This window comes from Coregonus lavaretus (genome assembly GCF_964263955.1).
Source record: "Coregonus lavaretus genome assembly, chromosome: 6".
Classification (NCBI taxonomy): Eukaryota; Metazoa; Chordata; class Actinopteri; order Salmoniformes; family Salmonidae; genus Coregonus; species Coregonus lavaretus.
The window spans coordinates 63,985,647-63,992,846 of NC_139993.1; the positions used below are offsets into that span (position 1 = coordinate 63,985,647).

Genomic DNA, 7,200 nt, shown 5'->3' on the forward strand with positions numbered 1-7,200 from the left:
GTGACACCAGTTAGTAGGGCTGTGATGATAGCAGGTGAGGGTAACACCAGTTAGTAGGGCTGTGATGATAGCAGGTGAGGGTAACACCAGTTAGTAGGGCTGTGATGATAGTAGGTGAGGGTAACACCAGTTAGTAGGGCTGTGATGATAGTAGGTGAGGGTAACACCAGTTAGTAGGGCTGTGATGATAGTAGGTGAGGGGTAACACCAGTTAGTAGGGCTGTGATGATAGTAGGTGAGGTTAACACCAGTTAGTAGGGCTGTGATCATAGCAGTATCACAATATTTTTTCCATGGCAAAAATGAAAACACAAAGCAGACAAAACGCTTTGGTCCTTTAAAAACAATAAAATATTGTGTGCTATATCTTGGGAAATAAATAAATGTGACTCTGGATGACAACATAGTGATGTTTGTTTCCAACATTAGGGTTGTTTTCCTAAAGAAGGTAAATCTGCTTCATGTTTTGTTTCCTTGCCACGATACTAACGACTACCGCAATACTGGTATCGTCCCGACCCTACCAGTTTAGTGTTATACCAGTATTGCACTGTATTTCAACTTTATTTATTTATTTATTTATTTATTTATTTATTTAACCATTGTTTTTACTAAGCAAGTCACTACTTGTAAAAGTCGGTTTGGGAATTGATGTCACCATTGGTTCAGTTCAATCATTGGTCAATCCATGACGTTTGGAATTTATGTTTGAGTCGGTTGTTTCCATGTGTTAACACGAGTAGGACAACGCTCTCATCCAAACACACAACAACAAACACAGCTGTCACTGTTTTATTTCAGTGGTGAAAACTTTAACACAGAGCAGCAAGGAGGTGAAAAGTGTCGATCTGACCAAGGTTTCAGACAAAAACCTCCTGGCTGGGAAAAGCAACGGTGATGAAAGGCTCCTGACAGAAAGGAAGTCGATGATTAATTTGAAACGATCAGAGCTAGTATCAACACAAGCAGTAAGCATCACGTTACCTTCCCCCTTTGATATTTCTCTTTCTGCTTCAAGGATGATATACAAGGCTGTTATACTGATAAATAGTTTGTCTTCTACAGAATAAGATAGCGGCGGAAGAGATTACTGTCGATCTCACCAAAGTTCAGCTGGGTGGCAAAAAGCTCCTTTTGTGAAATGAAATCCTCAGCAGCTGCAGCAGTTAGTTCTTCCTCAGATATTTGTTTTTCTGATTTTTAACCAAACACCTCTGTTTTGTTGTTCTTGAACTAATACGGCAAAATGTTATGTTATGCTGATGAAAAGCCAATACATTGGATTTCCTCTTTGCTCTTCCTCAGATATTTGTGTTTTTGTATTAATACTCCTTTCTGTTGTAATTATGGTGTCCTTATCAGGACATCCTGATATGGAAACAAGTCCTGCTGAGTCTGACCTAATAATGACACTGTATGTAACTGATGAATGATATGGCTTTTGTCTTCAACAGAGTAAGATGGTGTCGTTTTCCACAGAAGAGGTCAAACCTTCTGAAGAGTCTAATGTTGATCTGACCCAAAACTTCCTTGGGCTCGGTGGCAAAAAACCCCTCTGTGAAATGAAGCCTCCAGAAGCTTCAACAAACGCTGTAATTACTCTTCACTCTCTGATGTCTTGTTTCTGTTCTTGGACTTTAGTTGTTTTAACCGATGTTCGGTCTTGCTTTTCTTCAACAGAGTAAAATGGTGGCGAGACACACGCTTTCCGCAGAAGGACTCCGTCACAACAAACCTTCTGAAGAAGTGATTACTGTTGATCTGACCAAAAACGTTCAGCTTGGTGGCAAAAGGCTCCTCACTGAAATGAAGTCTTCGGAATCTGCACACGCAGTAAGCACTAACATTGGATGATATCTAATGCAGAGATTTCTGTTTGAATTCATTAAGGGCTCGATCCAATCAGATTTGCGCTAGCCGACACCCACATACTGTAGCTGGTGTTCTGACGGTGTCGGAGGTGGAACCGCTTTAGAGCTGTCCAATCCACAAGCGGCTCCCGGCGTTATAGCTATCGCGGACATTGCCATTGGCTGCACGGAGTCGCATTAGTAGGAATCCCACGCAGCCATGTTTACAAGTTCGAACACTGGAATGTGTGATGTAATCTACACCTTGATTAGGATGATGATCAAATCCTCATTATATATCATTTAATGATTTTCAGTTTGAGTGTCGTTATTTCAATATAGCCTACACTTTTCTCATTCTGAACTTCTAACACGAGTGGGACGAGTGTGGCTTCGTGATAATGATCACAAAAGCAGCTGCTCACCGATTTGATATCTCCAAACCAGTTACACCTCCGACAACCCCCAAAACATCAGCTATGCGGGTGTCGGTTATTGCCTATTTAACACTTGATCTGATTGAATCTTGGCCTCTAATACACCACTCTGTTATAACTGATGAAGGTTAACTTGCCTCGTCTTCACCAGAGTAAAATGGTGGCGAGACACACGCTTTCCGCAGAAGGAGTCAGTCACAACAAACCTTCTGAAGAAGTGATTACTGTTGATCTGACCAATAACGTTCAGCTTGGTGGCAAAAGGCTCCTCACTGAAATGAAGTCTTCAGCGAATGCAGCACACACGGTAAACACTTACATCAGATTTCCTCTTCTGTTTTTCCATTTTCTGTTCTTAGATTTATACACCAAACTGTTATAACGGATGAAAGGTCACTTTCTTTGTCTTAAACAGGGTAATATACTGGTAAAGGCTGAGGTAAAAACTGTCGATCTGACGAAGGCTTCTGACAAAAATCTCCTGGCTGGCAAAAACCTGCTCGGTGACAAAAAGTTCCTCGACAACATGAAATCCATCACATCTCTGAAACAGACAGAGATAACCACAGTAGCTGTAGCACAAGCAGTAAGCATCACATCACTTCTCCTTTTGAGATTTCTCTACTTGGACTAATACTTACTTACTTAGTCCCTTTCGTCTGGTGTCGGACTTAAGGCAGCAGCAATCTTCTGCCACTGGAGTCTGTCTTTGGCCACAGCTTCTGCCCTGTCCCATGAGAGACCCATCTCGTCCAGCTCAGCCTCCATATTGGACTAATACACCGAGCTGTTACAACTGATGGTAAATTGGTGTTGTAATTGTTTTTGTCGCCAACAGAACAGGATGGTAGTTCTGCCCACAGAAGAGGCCAACCTGTCAGACATCGACTACCTGGTTCCCACCCATGACGAGCGGGGTCGGCCGATCGCTGAGTGGAAGAGACAGGTCATGGTGCGTCAGCTACAAGCCAGGCTATTGGACGAGGAGGACCAGAGGAGGAAGGTGAGGCGCTCTGATTGGATATCCCAATACGGTCGCAGCTCTGATTGGATATCCCATGATGCTGTATGGTCACGTCAATAGAGCTGGCATGTTATTCGTATCATTACACCAATCAGGGCGTAAAGAGCCGGATTCTCAGACCCAGATTAAACCTACTCATTTCTTGTGTCCAAGATACCGGCCCTCAGCATTGGTATGTCAGTGATATGACATGCACTGTATATTAAACTCTGTACTGTGTCGTCTTCACCTCTGTAGGAGAATGGGAACACCACTTCCAAAGCGGTGAGCTGGAGGTACTCCCAGGCCCACAACGCTATCCTGGGCCCGTTTGGAGAGCTGCTGACCGAGGACGACCTGATCTACCTGGAGAAGCAGATCCGGAGCGTGTCCAACCAGAAGAAATGTGAGGGCTATGAGACAGAGCTAGCCCGTCTGGCTGAGGAGCTCAGGACCATCCTGCCAGCTCCCATCGTCAACATCACAGCCAGCACTCAGTTCAGAAACCCCAACCAGGAGTCTCAGGTTTGAGTTTATTTGATCATTTTCTTTTAAAGAAATACAAACAGTGCATACCACAGAGATCCTATTAAAGGATAAATGTAATTATATGCTACAAACAATGTTTATAGGATCACACAATGAAGTCAATGACTTATTTTCATTGTGATCCCTTAATAAAAGGTCCCTCTGCCCGTGTGGTGCAACCGCATCTCAGGCATCGTAAAGAGTATGTCCCTGCTGATGGCCAACCTGGCAGACGGGCCGTACTCTAAGATGCCCAACACAGAGCTATCCACTGTGTTCTCCCAGACCCCGGACAGACCCACCTCTGCCCGGGGGCGCAGGGAGAAGATAGAGTCCGAGATCCACCAGTTTGGGGTTTCTGTCCGGAATCTGAAGTCCAACTTTGAAGGTCATGAAGAAGAAACCGAAGTAGACGTCCACGTGATGTCAGACATACAGGAGGAAGGCCTGGGGTCAGAGGTCAGAGGAATACAGGAACGGCCCAAAGAGATTAACCCAGCCCCTGAAGCTGACCAGAACAGTGACTCGGGCATAGCCCATGGTGACAACATGACCGACGTTAGGGAAACCACCAGTCTACGTAAGGAGCGCATCGTGGTGCTGTTCTTGGGCCACTGGAAGAAGTCAGCCTACACGGTGACTCTGAAGACCAGAGAGGCCGAGAGGAGAGCCAGTGTGGACGAGGTTGGTGGTAAACCTGGGGGGACAGATGGGAGGGGACCACGGAGGGGATCTCAGATGCCTCTGGGACATTTCTTCAAACAGAGGAGTGTCATCAACAAGATGATTGGTGATTGGAGGAGCATGATCTCCAGTGTTCCGTCTCGCCAGATCCGCCGTCTCCACCGGCAGCAGGCGCCATACTCCCCTGAACAGTTCCTCCCCAAGGTCATTCTACACTTTATACACACACACACACACACACACACACACACACACACACACAGACACTTTATACACACACAGACACTTTCTACAAACACAGACACTTTCTACAAACACAGAAATTGATTGTGTTCTGAATCTGATTGTAATTCCTCCACAAGGTGGACGGGGCGACGGCGGACTACGACAGCCTGACCCTTGACCTCTTCATGCTGGGCTACTTCCACATCCTGGAACTCGAACTCCCCGCGGACGAGAGGAAGATGAGACACCTGCTGTGCTTCGAGGTGTTTGACCACGTTGGTCGTTTCACCTGGGAGAGCGTCCGGGAGTTCCACAAGGCCGTCATGATGGACATCGAGGCTGGGAAACGTGAGTGGAAGGACGGCTTCGAGGACATTAAGGTCAAATTCTTTGGGAACGTGTCAACGACTCAGTCTGAACTGCCAGAGGTAGAGAAACAACAGTTCCTTCCAGAGGTCAGGCCGGTGCCCAAAGTCATCCTCCAAACCCCGACACCAGATGAAGGGGCTTTGATTAAACAAGGAGCAGACATCTCCAGTTTCAGCAACGATGAGATTTGTAAATACATAGACAGGAGTTTCGCTTTCTGGAAAGAGAAGGAGGCTGAGATTTTTGATTTTGAATAGTAGTTGTTTTCACTGTACCTTCTTTTTTTTTTGATATTTTTTAAAAATAATTTGTAGTCTGCTGACTTCAAGTTATAGTTATGTAGTCTGCTGACATCAAGTTATAGTTATGGCAAGGGATGGGGTTACTGTAAGTGCATTTTATTCTCAGTGTGAATACCTTTTGTGTTCTTGGTGAATAGTTGTTATTTAAAGAGAAAGCAATAAGTAGGCCTACAGTAAGCTTTCCAATCTTAGAAACTTGTAGTCAGATGCATAGTACAAGCTACATTGCATTCGGAAAGTATTCAGACCCCTTGACTTTTTCCACATTTTGTTACGTTACAGCCTTATTCTAAAATTGATTAAATAATATTTTTTCCTCATCAATCTACACACAATACCCCGTAATGACAAAGTGAAAACAGGTTTTTAGAAATGTATGCAAATGTATTAAAAACAGAAATACCTTATTTACATAAGTATTCAGACCCTTTGCTATGAGAATCGAAATTGAGCTCAGGTGCATCCTGTTTCCATTGATCATCCTTGAGATGTATCTACAACTTGATTGGGGTCCACCTGTGGTAAATTCAATTGATTGGACATGATTTGGAAAGGCACACACCTGTCTATATAAGGTCCCACAGTTGACAGTGCATGTCAGAGCAAAAACCAAGCCATGAGGTCGAAGGAATTGTCCGTAGAGCTCCGAGACAGGATTGTGTCGAGGCACAGATCTGGGGAAGGGTACCCAAAAATGTCTGCAGCATTGAAGGTCCCCAAGAACACAGTGGCCTCCATCATTCTTAAATGGAAGAAGTTTGGAACCACCAAGACTCTTCCTAGAGCTGGCTGCCCAACCAAAATGAGCAATCGGGGGAGAAGGGCGATGACCAAGAACCCGATGGTAACTCTGACAGAACTCCAGAGTTCCTCTGTGGAGATGGGAGAACCTTCCAGAAGGACAACCATCTCTACAGCACTCCACCAATCAGGTCTTTATGGTAGAGTGGCCAGGCGGAAGCCACTCCTCAGTAAAAGGCATATGACAGCTAGCTTGGAGTTTGCCAAAAGGTACCTAAAGGACATGAGAAACAAGATTATCTGGTCTGATGAAACCAAGATTGAACTCTTTGGCCTGAATGCCAAGTGTCACGTATGGAGGAAACCTGGCACCATCCCTACGGTGAAGCATGGTGGTGGCAGCATTATGCTGTGGGGATGTTTTTCAGCGGCAGGGACTGGGAGACTAGTCAGGATTGAGGGAAAGATGAACGGAGCAAAGTACAGAGAGATCCTTGATGAAAACCTGCTCCAGAGCGCTCAGGACCTCAGACTGGGGCGAAGGTTCACCTTCCAACAGGACAACGACCCTAAGCACACAGCCAAGACAACACAGGAATGGCTTCGGGACAAGTCTCTGAATGTCCTTGAGTGGCCCAGCCAGAGCCTGGACTTGAACCCGATCGAACATCTCTGGAGAGACCTGATAATAGCTGTGCAGCGACACTCCCCATCCAACCCGACAGAGCTTGAGAGGATCTGCAGAGAGGAATGGGAGAATCTCCCCAAATACAGGTGTGCTAAACTTGTAGCGTCATACCCAAGAAGACTCGAGGCTGTAATCGCTGCCAAAGGTGCTTCAACAAAGTACTGAGTAAAGGGTCTGAATACTTATGTAAAAGTGATATTTCCGGGGGGGGGGGGGGTTTGTTGATACATTTGCAACAATTTATTTTAAAATACAGTTTTTGCTTTGTCATTATGGGGTAATGTGTGTAGATTGATGACGGGGGAAAAAACAACAACTATTTAATACATTTTAGAATAAGGCTGTAACGTAACAAAATGTGGGAAAAGTCAAG

The 7,200-nt window shown here is 45.0% G+C and overlaps 1 pseudogene across 1 annotated transcript in view; it reads left to right on the plus strand.

Moving 5' to 3' along the window:
* Nucleotides 1–5,438, plus strand: part of LOC311130710 (espin-like protein) — a 44,015-nt pseudogene extending 38,577 nt beyond the window's left edge. Inside the window, exons 8-16 of the transcript in view lie at nt 802–968; nt 1,066–1,165; nt 1,455–1,592; nt 2,439–2,594; nt 2,703–2,873; nt 3,126–3,290; nt 3,549–3,815; nt 3,975–4,706; nt 4,865–5,438. The product of the transcript in view is annotated as an espin-like protein (transcript). The remainder of the gene's footprint in view (nt 1–801; nt 969–1,065; nt 1,166–1,454; nt 1,593–2,438; nt 2,595–2,702; nt 2,874–3,125; nt 3,291–3,548; nt 3,816–3,974; nt 4,707–4,864) is intronic.
* The last annotated feature ends 1,762 nt before the right edge of the window (nt 5,439–7,200 follow it).